We start from the raw sequence: 16,743 nt of genomic DNA on the forward strand, positions 1-16,743 counted from the left end.
TAAAATAGCTGCTAGGAAACCACTGCTGAGGACAGACAACAAACAGAAGAGACTTGTTTGGGCTAAAGAACACAAGGAATGGACATTAGACCAGTGGATATCTGTGCTTTGGTCTGATGAGTCCAAGTTTGAGATCTTTGGTTCCAACCACCGTGTCTTTGTGCAGCGCAGAAGAGGTGAACGGATGGACTCTCCATGCCTGGTTCCCACTGTGAAGCATGGAGGAGGAGGTGTGATGGTGTGGGGTTGCTTTGCTGGTGACACTGTTGGGGATTTATTCAAAATTGAAGGCATACTGAACCAGCATGGCTACCACAGCATCTTGCAGCGGCATGCTATTCCATCCGGTTTGCGTTTAGTTGGACCATAATTTATTTTTCAACAGGACAATGACCCCAAACACACCTCCAGGCTGTGTAAGGGCTATTTGACCAAGAAGGAGAGTGATGGGGTGCTGCGCCAGATGACCTGGCCTCCAGTCACCGGACCTGAACCCAATCGAGATGGTTCGGGGTGAGCTGGACCGCAGAGTGAAGGCAAAAGGGCCAACAAGTGCTAAGCATCTCTGGGAACTCCTTCACGACTGTTGGAAAACCATTTCAGGTGACTACCTCTTGAAGCTCATCAACAGAATGCCAAGAGTGTGCAGAGCAGTAATCAAAGCAAAAGGTGGCTACTTTGAAGAACCTAGAATATAAGACATATTTTCAGTTGTTTCACACTTTTTTGTTCAATATATAATTCCACATGTGTTAATTCATAGTTTTGATGCCTTCAGTGTGAAGCTACACTATTCATAGTCATGAAAACAAAGAAAACTCTTGAATGAGAAGGTGTGTCCAAACATTTGGTCTGTACTGTATGTTTTTTGTTTTTTTTGCTTGGACCCATACCAAAAGTGTTTTTCTTAATAAGGCAACATACAGTTAAACTGAAAGTTTTCATACTCATCCCAGATTTTAATTTAAAATAATCTTTAATTTTTATCAACATGTTTCTTCTGATTGGATGTAATATCAATGTTTTGGAGTGACCCAGCCAATGTTCCAACTTGGATCTTATAGAGAATCTGTAGAGGATTTTCAAGAATGTAGTACATTTTCCAAGGGTCTATGCAATGTTTTTGAGATAATCTATTCCCTGGCAAAGTATAGGAAACATTTTTTTACTTCTCATAACAAGTTAAAATAAGCTTATACATCTTCCTTTGCATTCAGCACACAGAAAGTGTGCATTCATACTAAAAGTGTGCATACTCCACCACACCGGACTGAAACATCCTGTTAGCCAGCTCATTCACAGAGCCATTAGCTTTTAAATATGCAGTAGCTGTGCTCCTTTCAAAATGCCAATTTTACTGTGCTGCAAGCAGAGTTCTTCAGTTGTCATAAACAACTCTTTTTTTATTCAACGACCTTTTCAAATGTCAGGGCCAATCAAAAACAACACGACAGGTCTCTGGACAGAAAAAGGGAACACAGCTCAGAGGGCAGAGAAGAAAAGCAGACTTATTATGCATATTCATGTGCTTGGAAGGTTGTAACCAGTGGCAAAACAGTTTTGTGATAGGAGACCACTAAAAAAACATGCTTTTAACTCTTTTCCACCCCCACCATGTCCAAATGTCAATGTAACAGAACAGCAATGGCTAAAGCTTTGTGTGCCCATGAGTGACTCCCAAATCCCCTATCTCTATCTCTTTTTCTCCCCCACCTTTATCTCCGTCAGCGAAATTGAGCAAAAAAGTTTTCCCAATGATATTGGAGCTCAGCAGAAAGGCAAACAAACAGCAGTCTCTTCACTGGCCTGGGCCAACTTCAGCATTTTAGACGTCTCTTTCAGCTTGCAGCTTCCCTAACATCAGCAGGATGGATTCTCCTGACACAAGTCTATGTCAGCTAGACTGGAACAGAGAGTCTGCTGAGACACAAATGAACCTTTCCTCAATTCATGCTACATCTCTCCTGTTGGTAGAGAGCGTGAGTGGAAGAAGGCAAGTATAAAAAGGAAATAAAAACCAACACAAACATCTTCACTTATAGCCATGTGCATACATGAGTGCATTCATCTTGAGAAACCATCACCAGGTCTATGAAAGTGACATAATAGCAATTCCACTGTTACAGTCTTTTTCACTCCTTCCCTGCCTGCTTCTCTTAATTTGTTTCTGTCTCCTCTCTTTGGCTACAGAAAAGCACAGTCAGCCAGGAGGACATTATTAGCTGTCAGCATTAACAAACCGTGTACCAACAGCAGCAGCAGAGTCAGTTTCATAACAATGCTTTGCCTCTGCTCCAGCGAGTGGAGCGAGCAGTTATAACAGCCTGTTGTGTGGAGATGGTGTGGGTTTCTGCAATAGTGGCAGCCACAAACACAGGCACATGTGTGCTACTACACATAGATGGAAAACATTCATCACTCTTGTCCTTTAGATATTTCTAGTGGTTTAAGTTAAAGGTAAAAGATAGGTCTGATTATCGGAAGTAAAGAGAAGGAGGCAAACATATATCGGTTTGAAGGTATTTTGGCCCACTCTTCTTTGCAGAATTCTTTTAATCCAGCCAAATTAGAGGGTCATGCAACAGCATCAGAATAACATTTTACATCTGGACGTTAACTAGGCCATCTCAGAAATGTAGTTTTGTTTCATTTGAGCCATTCAGAAATTGAGTTGCTGGTGTTCTTTTGATCATTGTCCTGCTGCATAATCAATGTACACTTAAGTTTTAGGTCAGAATCTGATGGGCAGACATTCTTGTTCAGGATTTGCTGGTTCATGGTCCATGACTAAGGCCTTTCCAGGTCCTGAAGCAGCAAAGCCGCCCCAGACCATCACACTACCACTACCATGTTTGACTATACCATAGACATGGTTCTGTATCTGTTTTTTTATGCTTGATGTAACTAGATGCAACCCCCAAAAGTACAACTTTTATTTTGTCGGTCCATAGACTAGCTTCCCAAATTTATTGGGTATCATCAAGATGTTTTAGGTAAATGTGAAACAGGCCGTTGTGTTCTTTTTCGGCAGCAGTCGTTTGACCTTGAACTTCATGGATGCAGTTTTTACAGAGTCTCTTTCTTATAGTTGAATCTTGAACACTGACTTAAACTGAGGTAAGAGAGTCCTGTAGTACTTTAGATATTCTGGGTTCTTTTGTGACCTCCTGGATGAGTCATAAATCTGCTCTTGGAGTAATTTCGGTGATAAATGTCAATGATTTTGTTTTTAATTTGTTTCTTTTTGGTATTTTTTTATCCTACTTCAAGTTGTCCAACAGGTCCTGTATAAATATTTTTTTTTATTCTACAAGTCTGGCATTACCCTTATTTATAAAAATATTTTTTGTATCTGCTCTGGTTGTCTTTGTCTGATATTGACATTTGTTTGGTTATTTGATACAAAAAAATTAAAAACAGTAACAATCTGCATATACTTGATCACCAAACTGTGGCCAATCAGTTAGCTTTCACGAGCTCCCAACATCTGCCTTGCCTGCAGATGAGAGTGATTAGGACTTATTTGGATGGAAATACACAATCATTAGGATAACAGAACAATCAACACACAGTGTGACGCTTCACGTTAGATAGAGGGAGCAAACTCCCTTGATCATAACTACAGACAACACTATGCTGTTGCTCCACTGATGCCACAAGCCTTTCTACAATCATATAATGAGTGTATAATTTAAAAGAAATTCTCATTTATGCACCCATAATGTAGAGTGAACAAGCTGTGTTCTCTTCACTTTGTACACATCTCTCTCTATGGGTCAAAATCTGGATTCAAATAGATAGAGAGAATATTTTAAATTCATTATGTATTCAAATACTTTTATCTTGTAAAAATGTCTTAGGTTATATAAATGAAAATTTAACAAAAGCAACCATGCATCGTGTTCATTTCAACATATTAGATTTACAAAACACTAACTGAAAATGTGTATATATATATATATATAAGGGCTGCACGGTGGCACAGTTGGTATATATATATATATATATATATATATATATTTATTTTTTTTTAAACAATATTGCTATTGCCACCATTATTGGCACCCCTGCTGTTAATACTTTGCACAAACCCCTTTTGTCAGTGCATGCTTCACTGCGATGCACTAAGTGTTCATATATCATTTCTAAAGTTGAAGTGATGTTTTTGAAAGGGTACAGCTCTGGGGAACAATTTTGCTGTTCATCTGACCGTATGCTTCCAGTCGTTAGCCTACTGAAAGACCCACTTATGATCTGGTTTCAGTTTTTTGGTTGAGGATTTTAAAATGTCCAGGTGTTTCAAAGAGTCCTGTATGAAAGTTACCCTGACAAAGCTGCGGCTGGCTTTGCAAGAGAAACAGGCCCACATCATCACAGGTCCTCCACCATATTTTACAGTGGGTATGAAATGCTTTTCTGCATGGTCATCCTCCTTTATTTCATACTAAACCGATCTCGAATGTTTGTTGCAGAAAAAGGCTAAATTTTAGTCTCATCTGACTAAAGCCAAGGAGTCCAATTAAAATCCCTTTAGTAATTAACAAACTGCACGTCTACATTTGCGATGGCGTGTTCCTTGCATGCCTCTTAAAAGCCTGCTGGAATGTAAACAGTATCCCATGGTTGTAATGAAGTCTGTTATTATGACCCCAAGACTCAGCTCTTTGCTGCAGTTCTGTAAGAATAGGCTCTCACCATCCTTCTCACTATGTTTTAGCAAAATAAATTTGGGTTTTAACCTTTTTTAATGTTTTAAACTTTTTAAGTATTGCTGTATGGATATGAGGATATAAGGTTAAGGTTAGTGATAATTTTCATGTACCCATTTCCTAATCAACACACATCTGCCTTACTTGAATGATATGTTTGCATGTCTTTCCCGTTTTACAGTGTATCTAAGAGTAATGTGCTTCTCTCCTACGCTACAGGAACATACAAACTCAAGGATTGCTATATAACAATTCAAAGATACTCTGATCAACATAAAAAATAAATCTAAGAGAAATGTTTCAGTGATTTTTTCATTTCATATTGCTTGAGAAGGCAAGTTAGGCAAATCAAATCAAAACTTTAGGTGGGACTTTTATGTTAAAATGTATGAAAATAAAATTTTAAAATTTTCAACATTTTTGAAACTGAGCTTATGTTATGACAACGAAGGATGAATTCATGTTATTTTTACATATTCCATACCACAAACTGTATAAGGCGCTGTGTGTAACTTATAAGAGTGGATAAAACTCAGCACTCTTATGTTTGATTGCCTCAATTAAAAACCTTTCAAAAACAGTGGAGGGATATGAGTTGCTTGTTTTCCTGCTACTACAGCAGCTCATCTGTAAGTTAAATGCATAATTCAGAATGGGCAACACTTCCAAATAGACTTGTATATGATTGTGATGTGGTAAAACAAAGCTACACAGCTAGAAACAGCCTCCAGAGTATAAAAAAATGACTTGGCTGCACTTAAGAGCAAACAACCGAGGAGTTACTCATTTCTTGCCACAATATATATCATATCAGCTGCGGCACACAAGAGCGAGCGCGCCCACACACACAAGCACACACTGAGAATCTGGTCGACCTGTTTTCTTCAAAGAGCGAAGGGCAAACAGCTCTTATCTGTGAGGAGAATCAGACACCTGCTGCTGCTTTCTGCGGTAGCACACATTTACTCTCAAAACTGTCCTTGACAACCACAAACACAGATACTTGGATGCATCGAAGGCACAACAGGGCAAGTTACAACAAACCAAGAACAGGTGCACAAAAATAGGATGCCAATTACATCGAACACAGAGGACATTTTTTAGAGTATGTTCTCTGAGGCAAAACTATTAGCAGCTGCTCAAAGGTTTGAGGAAGTATGGCTCTGCTATGTAACTCCTCTAAGGCACAGAGCCATCAGTCTGCGAGTATACCACATCATAGAAACATTTTTTTGTATTTTTCAAGCATCAAAGCTGTAAAGCAGAGTGGTATTGCAATAACAATAAATTTGCGGCATATTGTGCACCCCCACAGAGTTTGGGGGTGCACTGTTTTAACTTTAATAAAATCAGATAATGCTTTGTGACACACTTTGATGCATAAGTTGTATTTGCTGCTCAGCTTAAGAATATTATTCCTAGCACAAAATCTGAAGCACGTTTGTTCTTTTTTATGTGTTATGCAGAAATCCTACACCTGGAAGAGCATGGACAAGTATGGAATTTGGCTTACTTATTTTCCAGGACTGGAAAAGAATGGAAAAAGGAGATTAAGCATGAAAAGCTATTTATGATTTACTAATCCATGTGATAGGTGGAAATGCTGTGTTCATCCATTCATAAATCTGCCATAAATTAATGAGGAACTTAAGATTTTAACTATTTTAAAAAAGATCTAAATAGCACTAAAAACTTGAAATGTGGAAAAGTATGGAATTTTGACATGTCATATATTTAGGAACCTTGATAATCATGTTTAGAAATACAAATTGTAATCAGTACGCAAGGCCTGGAGCTGGAAATCGGTATTGGCCAGTAAATACCTGATAGGTGTATCGCTAGAAAGGTTAATCACAGTGAGAATTGTAGAGATTTTTTTTTTTTAAAGCAACAGTTTGCTTAGTTATTGTTACAGTAACTAAACTATCAATGGACAACAATGGACTAACAAAACCCCAAAAAACATTTGCTACCCAGCAAACACACAAAGTCAAAAGACTTATCTTAATTCCCATTAGACATATTTTTTGCCTTGCAGTGTAATTTCACACCCATTGCCTCAGTTCCACAATGCATAGCACAGTCACATCACATGACAGTAACATTCTCTCAAATCAACCTACGGGAACTTTTAGAAGCCTCTACTATTATGGGAATTCTCAAAAGAGCTCACAGGAGCTACATCTCAGCACCGTCCAAATTACTGTGTTAAATGGACTATTGGGCTTCTAGAATATGATTAACCCACTGTAATTGCTTCTATGAATTCAAAACAGGCAGCAAATTCACAACTAAAAGTTTTTTCTCCTTGTTGTTAAGCTGGGAGTTCTTTTCTATCTACATGGCAGTAATTCAAGAGTAATCCTGAGTGAAATCTATCAACTTCTTCCTGCTTTGGTTCAGCAACTGTCCGGCTCGCCTCTCAGCCATCTCGCTTGGTGTTATACAGCAAAGATACGTGGCTAAACAAGCATGCCGAGCAGCAGATCAGCCATGTACAACACTCATCCCTACAAGCACAAATCATGTTCATAATCACAGTACACTGACTCCACCAGTCACCAGGGAATATCTGTTGAGGCAAACGAGGCTCCTGGTTTCCAATACAAACACGAGCACTTATACACATGCTACTGTGATATCTCCCACAAAGCAAAAGTCATCATAAATACTACAGAACTGACTCTGCATTTTATTAATCTATTAAGCCATAAACAAAAAGGCCAAGAAGCTGCACACCGCTCTAGGTGTATTGTTCCGTTTAGAAGCCAGCTTTCATATTTGAATACATGTGGACCACAAAGACAAAATGGAAAGTTCAACCACCCCTCAAGCTGAGGTGTGGGCGCTGGATGAAGGAGAATATGGTGCTGCAGGTTGGGTGAAACAAACGATATTTGTTGCATCTTTCTTTTTGTTTTACTGACACATAATCCCCAATCTACAATTCAAGGCAAACCTCTTGAGATGATAAAATGTCTTAATAATGTAACATTTGAAATGCAAACACTGCAATCTGGAAGGCACTGCAGGCCAAGGCCTGCACATCATTAGCACAAAGGGCCTTTTCTCTGCACACTAAAGTTCCCCTGCCTGTTGTGAATGCCCAGGGGGGTAGAGCAGATGTCCGTTGCCAGCAGCACATCTGCATGCAGCCTCTATCCCCACCCCTTCACTGGTCAGACAATGGAGCCGCCCCCCTTCCTCCTTCACTTAAAGCTTTCTTCCACTACAGACTCCAACTGCAGTAAAAAAAAAAAAAAAAAAAGACGAAATGAGTTAGAGTGGCCCTTTGAGATGTAGTATCCACTCTGCCTGTCAAAAGAAAGGAAGTCCAAAGTGGATTTCAAAATACACAAAAACTTTTAAACTTTAATAGCAGAAATCCATACCAAATCAACGTGCCTTTAATTGTGTCTACATTTTAAAGAATTGATTAAATTATATCCTAATTGAATTTTTAATATGCTCTCAATTAATCCACTCATTTTGGTCCAAATAAAGCCTGTTTCCACCTCACTATGAAGTGCTTGTATCGGCTAATGTCTACTCCCACCCTCCCTCGTCCCTCCTTTGCTGATGGCGCAGGGACACATGGACAGCGATGCGAGGACACGGCTTTCTCAACTAAACACCCCGCTGGAGTAGACACGGAAATGTTTCACACCACCTTTTTCTTTCTTTCTCTACAATAATCCGGAATCCTACCTCGACTGGATGTTCACCGAGAGTTCAAACGTCGGCTTTTAGGGCTTCCCAAAAATAGCATCGTAGGCTACGCATTACAAATTCGCTTGTTATCTCGGATTAAGATAATGATCCACCTTTAGATGGCATGAAAAAACTTAAATCCTGTACGCAACGGGACAATCTCCTGCGCTGCGAAACGGTGCGCGCTGTCGAGGTTTTTTTTTTAACCAAGGCAAGCAGCTCTCGGTGCGCCTGGTTATCCTGCTGTTTACTTATAAGCTTCATAAACACTCCTATTCTTTTCCTGCTGCCAGAATTGAGAGGTGTGTATCAGTTTGCTTTTCCCTTTTTTTCCCTCTCGCTCTTGGAGTGAGGCGGAGCCTTTGCTCACTTCTCCCTCTCACACACACACACACACACACCCACAGCACAGATAAGAGTGTTCTTCCATTTGATGGAGATCGGACAGTGGGAAATTTCTAGAAAAACCGATTTGTCATTGTGATATTAGCTTATTTTAAGAGCTCGCATTTACTCCTTTAATTGGTCAATCAGATGCAATCAAATTATTCTTTATTCATTGGAAATATTAGAATTAATTGTCTTAACTAATACACAGAATCTGTACTCACCTAGATATGTTTTGGTAGATTCTCATAAATGAATGTAACAGTCATTAAATGTTACATTCAGGTGCATCTCGGTAAGTTTGATTAAACAGAAAAGTAAAAAAAAAAAAAGAAACGGAATTGACTACAACTCTTCAACTGCTTGTTAACACAACATCATTAGGCATAGACAGTGGCGGTCTGTGATATTGCTATATTTGCCCAGGCCAACATTCAATAGTGGAGTATCATCTGTGCCCTGAACAAGTTTCTTATTGCTTTGATTCATTTGCAGTCAATGGGGAGTTCCCTGCTGAGAATGCACTGCTTTTTATCAAACCCCAAATTCTACTTTTCTCATTTTAATAGGTTAGAGTTGGTTTAGTGTCACGATGACTTCCCCCTGAATTACTAAAATACAACATAATTTGGTGTAGTGACTTGTGAGAACTGACACTGGGCATATACAGGTCCTTCTCAAAATATTAGCATATTGTGATAAAGTTCATTATTTTCCATAATGTCATGATGAAAATTTAACATTCATATATTTTAGATTCATTGCACACTAACTGAAATATTTCAGATCTTTTATTGTCTTAATACAGATGATTTTGGCATACAGCTCATAAAAACCCAAAATTCCTATCTCACAAAATTAGCATATTTCATCCAACCAATAAAAGAAAAGTGTTTTTAATACAAAAAACGTCAACTTTCAAATAATCATGTACAGTTATGCACTCAATACTTGGTCGGGAATCTTTTTGCAGAAATGACTGCTTCAATGCGGCGTGGCATGGAGGCAATCAGCCTGTGGCACTGCTGAGGTCTTATGGAGGCCCAGGATGCTTCGATAGCGGCCTTTAGCTCATCCAGAGTGTTGGGTCTTGAGTCTCTCAACGTTCTCTTCACAATATCCCACAGATTCTCTATGGGGTTCAGGTCAGGAGAGTTGGCAGGCCAATTGAGCACAGTGATACCATGGTCAGTAAACCATTTACCAGTGGTTTTGGCACTGTGAGCAGGTGCCAGGTCGTGCTAAAAAATGAAATCATCATCTCCATAAAGCTTTTCAGCAGATGGAAGCATGAAGTGCTCCAAAATTTCCTGATAGCTAGCTGCATTGACCCACATTTCTGCCACACTTTTTCCTTCCCACAGACTTCCCACTGAGGTGCCTTGATACAGCACTCTGGGAACAGCCTATTCGTTCAGAAATTTCTTTCTGTGTCTTACCCTCTTGCTTGAGGGTGTCAATAGTGGCCTTCTGGACAGCAGTCAGGTCGGCAGTCTTACCCATGATTGGGGTTTTGAGTGATGAACCAGGCTGGGAGTTTTAAAGGCCTCAGGAATCTTTTGCAGGTGTTTAGAGTTAACTCGTTGATTCAGATGATTAGGTTCATAGCTCGTTTAGAGACCCTTTTAATGATATGCTAATTTTGTGAGATAGGAATTTTGGGTTTTCATGAGCTGTATGCCAAAATCATCCGTATTAAGACAATAAAAGACCTGAAATATTTCAGTTAGTGTACAATGAATCTAAAATATATGAATGTTAAATTTTCATCATGACATTATGGAAAATAATTAACTTTATCACAATATGCTAATATTTTGAGAAGGACCTGTACATGAAGACTTGCTGAAGTTGAAACCGATCATCAGAATGGATGAGAAAGAGGATTTAGGTGACTTTGAAGTTTGTGTGGATGTTGGTGTCCAGTGGTGGTTCTTGCAAAACTCCTCCTTCTACAGCCCGCAAACCAATCAAATGCAAGCTAATTCTGGGAGAATGCAAAAAAGTGCAGTCCTGCAGAAAGCACATAACTTATTCTCCCTATTCTCAGCAGCAAGCAGGGGAGGTCTACTGCAGTGCACATGCATAAAAGCAATAGAAAACATGTTAAGTGTATAACTGACAGATAAGCTATATTTCCTTATCTGGTGCCCATACACTCCCCTTTCTGATACCACCCTGGGCAACTGTCCTAATGGTCCATATCAAAAACTGCCACTATTGGTATAAGACAGGCTGGTTTAAGTATTTCAAATACTACTGATCTTACTGGGATCTTTACGCACATTCGTCTCTCATGTTTAGAGTGAATTGTCTGAAAAAGCAAAGATCCTGTGAGTGGCAGCTTTCAACACTATAGAAAAGGAACAGTAGCCCAAATAACCACTGGTTACAATCAAGGGTATGCAGAATACCATCTTTGAATTCACAACATGTTGGACTTTGAAGTAAATGGGCTAAACAAGCAGAGGAACACATTGGGTATCACTCCTGTCAGTTAAGAACAGGAAACTGAGGCTGCAACTTGATTAGGCTCATCAAAATTAGACAATAACAGATTGGAAAAAGATTATTTGGTCAGATGAGCCTTAATGATTTCCATGATCCATCCTGCCTTGTGTTAACAGTTCGGGATGCTATTGGTGGGGGTGTAACAGTGTGGGAAACATTGCCTTCATACACTTTGGGTGCCTAAGCACAGTATAACTCACACAGCCTACCAGAGTATTATCACTGATGAGGTGAATCCCTTAGTGACCTGAGTGTACCAATCTTCTGATGGCTATTTTAAGCAGGACCAAGCTCCATTTCACAAAGCTCAAATACATTCTAACTAGTTTCAATTTATTTAAACAGATACCTCTACATTTCAAACATGGGACAGCCAAATTAAATTTTTAGGTAAAGGTTGTGAAACCTCTGACTTTGCGTCTTGAAGTTCCAACTTCAGGGGTCCCTTCTGGTTATTTGTCCAACTTGAAATTCAGAATTGTCCATTTTAGAGTAAAAATTAAATGCACTAAAGTACGACAAACTAAAAAAGAAATAGTCCAAGTCTTGTTTTATAACTGTCTATCAGTGTGGTGATATTTGGATGCCTTAGAATTTACTTGTGTTATTTGTTATAAAAGGTTTGAGAACCACCGCTGTAAAGCCTTCAGACGGCCTTCAGGGAATGTAATCTCTGATCTCATATTCAGAGGAATTCCCCAAGGTTCCCTGACGGCTACATTGTTAAAGTTTCAGCTCATCTTCAGGCGACCTGCAAGACATACTCCCCAAAGTAACAATATAAAAACTTCATAGTTTATTGGAATTTATCACTAATAACAATTATTATATAGTTATTTACCTGCTTCTACTGTATTAGTACAATCATTTGTAGTTATTTATTTTGGCAGAAAATAAAAAGCAAACATCAGCCTTTTTCTCACAGCAACCAAATTATTATTGACTTAATAATTTTCACAGCAATGCAAGCCATACACCATGACAAGGATGATAACATGCAACATTTTTCATTTCATTTCTTTCTTTCTTCAGTGTTCCTAACAAACATGAGTTCTTACTGAAATTCAAACCTGAATGCAGAAAGAGTAAAGTGGATTTCTTCTTCTAACTTGAAAAATTATAAGTAAACTCTACTAGATTGTCTTAACTCTCTCTTTTTAATTTTTTTTATCCTTTATTGTGTGTGAGGAAGGTGGCCTACAAACATGAATCAGTTACAGCAGTTATGTCATCAGGAATGTAGAAACATTTTAGCAAACTATTGTGAGCAGCTTGTAAAAGGGCGCCCAAAATGTTTGACCCAAGTCATACGGTTTAACAGGCAATTGTACCAAATACTAAGAATTTGCATGTAAACTTATTAACTTCAAGAAGGTTAAAAAATATCCAAAGAAATGTACCCTTCATTAGCAGACATCCCACCCTCCTTTGACCCACAGTAACACCTTAAATGTTTTATCTTCCACCTCAGCCCTAGACCCTTCTGCTTCTACATGTTTGCCTTCAACCATATCAGAAGATGCTGATGCTCCCTTTGCTTCCCCGTTCCACCTGTGTGTCTCAAGAAGTCAGGTGAAGATGCAACTGGAGAGACTGAATTGGAATAAGGCTGCAGGTCCAGATCATGTCAGCCCTAGAGTCCTCAAGGGCTATGCAGAGCAGCTCTGTGGGATTCTGTAGCACCTCTTCAACCTTAGCCTGGCCCAGAAGAAGGTTCCGGTGTTGTGGAGACCTCCTGTCTTGTTTCGGTACCAAAGAAAACTCACCCATTAGTCCTCAATGACTATAGACCTGCTGCCCTGACATCGCATATCATGAAGGTCATAGAAAGACTCCTGTTGGCTCACCTGGGTAAGCAATCAATAAACTATCAGGACCCTCTTCAGGTTGCTTATCTCTGTGGAGTAGGAGTTGAAGATGCCATCATACACCTGCTTCAACAAACCCACTGTCATCTAGACAAAGCCAGCAGCACTGTGAGGATCATGTTCTTTGATTTCTCCAGTGCATTTAACACAATGAAATCTGATTTGCTTTGTCAGAAACTTCAGAAGACTCAGGTGGAGGCCTCAACAATCTCCTGGATCAAAGTCTACCTGACAAACAGACCACAGTTTGTGAGACTGAGGGGTTGTGAGTCTAACCAGGTAGTCAGCAGCACAGGAGCACCACAGGGGACTGTACTCTCACCATTACTTTTCACTCTGTACACCTCAGACTTCCAGTACAAGACAGACTCCTGTCATCTGCATAAATACTCGGATGATTCTGCAGTTGTGGAGTGGATCAGAGATGGACAAAAAGCTGAGTACAAGAAGGTGGTGGACTGCTTTGTGGCATGATGTGAAAACAATCATCTCATCTTGAACGTGACTAAAACAAAGGAGATTATTGTAGATTTTAAGAGAAACAGGAATAAATCAAACATTATTTCCATCATGGGAGAAGTGGTGGAGGTGGTGGAGGAGTATAAATACCTTGGTGTTCACCTGGACAACAGACTAGAGTGGAGATGCAACTGTGAAGCCATCTACAAGAAGGGACAGAGCAGACTGTACTTCTTGAGGAAGCTTAGGTCCTTTGGTGTTTGCAGCAAGATGCTGCATATCTTCTATAAGTCTGTTGTGGAGAGTGTGATCTCTTCTGCCATCATATGCTGGGGAAGCAGCATCAGAGCCAGGAACTTAAAAAAGCTCAACAAGCTGATAAAGAAGGCTGGCTCTGTTCTGGGGACTCCTCTGGAACCTCTGGAGATCATTGTGCAAAGAAGGATTCTTCATAAAATGAAGAACATTATGGAGAACCCTGAGCATCCTCTTCATCAGACTGTCCTACAACAACAGAGTGTCTTCAGTCAGAGGCTTCTTCAGATCTGCTGTAAGACGGAGCGCTACAGGAGATCCTTCCTGCCCACAGCCATCGGCATCTACAACGGCTCTTTGAAGAAACCTTCATAATGAGCTACAACAACGTTTAATTTCCCGTCGTCGTCGTCTTCCGCTTTATCCGGGACCGGGTCACGGGGGCAGCAGACTCAGCAGAGACGCCCAAACGTCCCTCTCCCAAGACAACTCCTCCAGCTACTCCGGGTGGAGTCCAAGATGGAAGAAACTCATTTCAGCCACTTGTATCCGAGATCTCGTTCTTTCGGTCATGACCCAAAGTTCATGGCCATAGGTGAGGGTAGGAACGTAGACCGACCAGTAAATCGAGAGCTTCACATTTTGGCTCAGCTCTCTCTTCACCACAATGGACCGGCGCAGCGCCCCCATTACTATGGCAGCTGTACCGATCCGTCTGTTGATCTCCCGCTCCATTTTTCCCTCACTCGTGAACAAGACCCCGAGATACTTAAACTCCTCCACTTGAGGCAGGAACTCCCCTCCAACCTGAAGAGGACAAGCCACCCTTTTCCGGTCGAGAACCATGACCTCGGACTTGGAGGAGCTGATTTTCATCCCTGCCGCTTCACACTCGGCTGCGAACCGCCCCAGTGCATGCTGTAGGTCTTGGCTAGAAGGGCCAGCAGGACCACGTCATCTGCAAAAAGAAGAGACGAAATCCTCTGGTCCCCAAACCAGACCACCTCCAGCCCTTGGCTGTGCCTAGAAATCCTGTCCATAAAAGTTATGAACAGGACCGGTGACAAAGGGCAGCCCTGCCGGTGTCCAACATGCACCGGGAACAGGTCCGGCTTAGTGCCGGCAATGCGAACCAAACTCCTGCTCCGCTTGTACAGAGACCGGATGGCCCCTAGTAAAGGGCCCCCAATTCCATACTCCTGGGGCACCCCCCACAGGGCATTACGAGGGACACAGTTGAATGCTTTCTGCAGGTCCACAAAACACATGTGGACCGGATGGGCAAACTCCCATGAACCCTCGAGTACCCTGTAGAGGGTATAGAGCTGGTCCAGTGTTCCACGGCCGGGGCGTAAACCACACTGCTCCTCCTGAAGCCGGGGTTTGACTCTCCTCTCCAATACCCTGGCGTAGGCCTTACCAGGGAGGCGGAGGAGTGTGATCCCCCTGTAGTTGGAACACACCCTCCGGTCACCCTTCTTATGTAGGGGGATCACCACCCCAGTCTGCGAAACCAGAGGCACTGTCCCTGTCCGCCACGCAATGTTGAAGAGGCATGTCAACCATGACAGCCCCACAACATCCAAAGACTTGAGGTACTCAGGGCGGATCTCATCCAACCCCGAAGCCCTGCCATGGCCTCACCAAACTCCTCCCAGGTCCGAGTTTTTGCCTCTGCCACCGCCTGGGCTGCGGCACGCTTGGCCCCACGGTACCCATCAGCCGCCTGAGGAGTCCCACAAGCCAACCGCAGCCGATAGGACTCCTTCTTACGGCCGCAGCTACGGGCGGCAGCATTGACAATAGATGCGGAGAACATGATCCACTCGGACTCTATGTCTCCAAAATCCCTCGGAATCTGGTCAAAACTCTCCCGGAGGTGAGAGTTGAATACATCCCTGGCCAATGGGTCTGTCAGACGTTCCCAGCAGACCCTCACTATGCGCTTGGGCCTGCCAAGTCTGTCCGGCTTTCTCCTCCCCCAGTGGATCCAACTTACCACCAGGTGGTGATCAGTGGACAGCTTAGCCTCTCCCTTCACCCGAGTGTCCAAACATTGCGGCCGAAGGTCTGATGATACGACAAAAAAGTCGATCATTGACCTCCTGCCTAGGGTGTCCTGGTGCCAAGTGCACTGATGGACACCCTTATGTTTGAACATGGTGTTCATTATGGACAATCCGTGACTAGCGCAGAAGTCCAATAACGAAACATCACTCGGATTCAGATCGGGGAGGCCATTCCTCCCAATCACGCCTCTCCAGGTGTCACTGTCGTTTCCCACGTGGGCATTGAAGTCCCCAGCAGAATAATGGAGTCCCCAGGAGGGGCACTATCCAGCACCCCCGACAGGGACGCCAAGAAGGCCGGGTACTCCACACTACCACTTGGCCCACAGGCTGAAATGATAGTCAGAGACCTCTCCCCAACCCGAAGGCGCAGGGATGCGACCCTCTCATCCACTGGGGTAAACCCCAACACCAGACGGCTGAGCTGGGGGGCAACAAGCAAACCCACCCCAGCCCGCCGCCTCTCCCCGTGGGCCACTCCAGAGTAGAAGAGAGTCCAGCCCCTCTCGAGGAGATGGGTTCCAGAGCCCACGCTGTGCGTGGAGGCGAGCCCGACTATTTCTAGTCGATATCTCTTGACCTCCCGCACAAGCTCAGGCTCCTTCCCCCACAGCGAGGTGACATTCCACATTCCTAGAGCCAGCCTAAGCATCCGGGGATCGGGCTGCTGCGGTCTCCACCTTCGTCCGCCACCCAATCCTCTTTGCACCGATCCCTCACGGTTCCCCTGCAGGTGGTGGGCCCACTGGGGGATGGTCTCGCGTCTCTCATTCG

At 42.2% G+C, this 16,743-nt stretch overlaps 1 protein-coding gene across 3 annotated transcripts in view; it reads right to left on the minus strand.

Moving 5' to 3' along the window:
- LOC124858871 (C-terminal-binding protein 2-like) overlaps positions 1-8,638 on the minus strand; it is an 87,503-nt gene extending 78,865 nt beyond the window's left edge. For 2 of the 3 annotated variants that reach the window (XM_047351167.1, XM_047351165.1), the window contains exon 1: positions 8,418-8,638. The gene's annotated coding sequence lies outside the window, so the exon portion shown is untranslated. The remainder of the gene's footprint in view (positions 1-8,417) is intronic. The other variant, XM_047351170.1, reaches the window with a different exon arrangement.
- Positions 8,639-16,743: the final 8,105 nt, after the last annotated feature.

Source organism: Girardinichthys multiradiatus, chromosome 22 (assembly GCF_021462225.1).
Source record: "Girardinichthys multiradiatus isolate DD_20200921_A chromosome 22, DD_fGirMul_XY1, whole genome shotgun sequence".
Lineage (NCBI taxonomy): Eukaryota > Metazoa > Chordata > Actinopteri > Cyprinodontiformes > Goodeidae > Girardinichthys > Girardinichthys multiradiatus.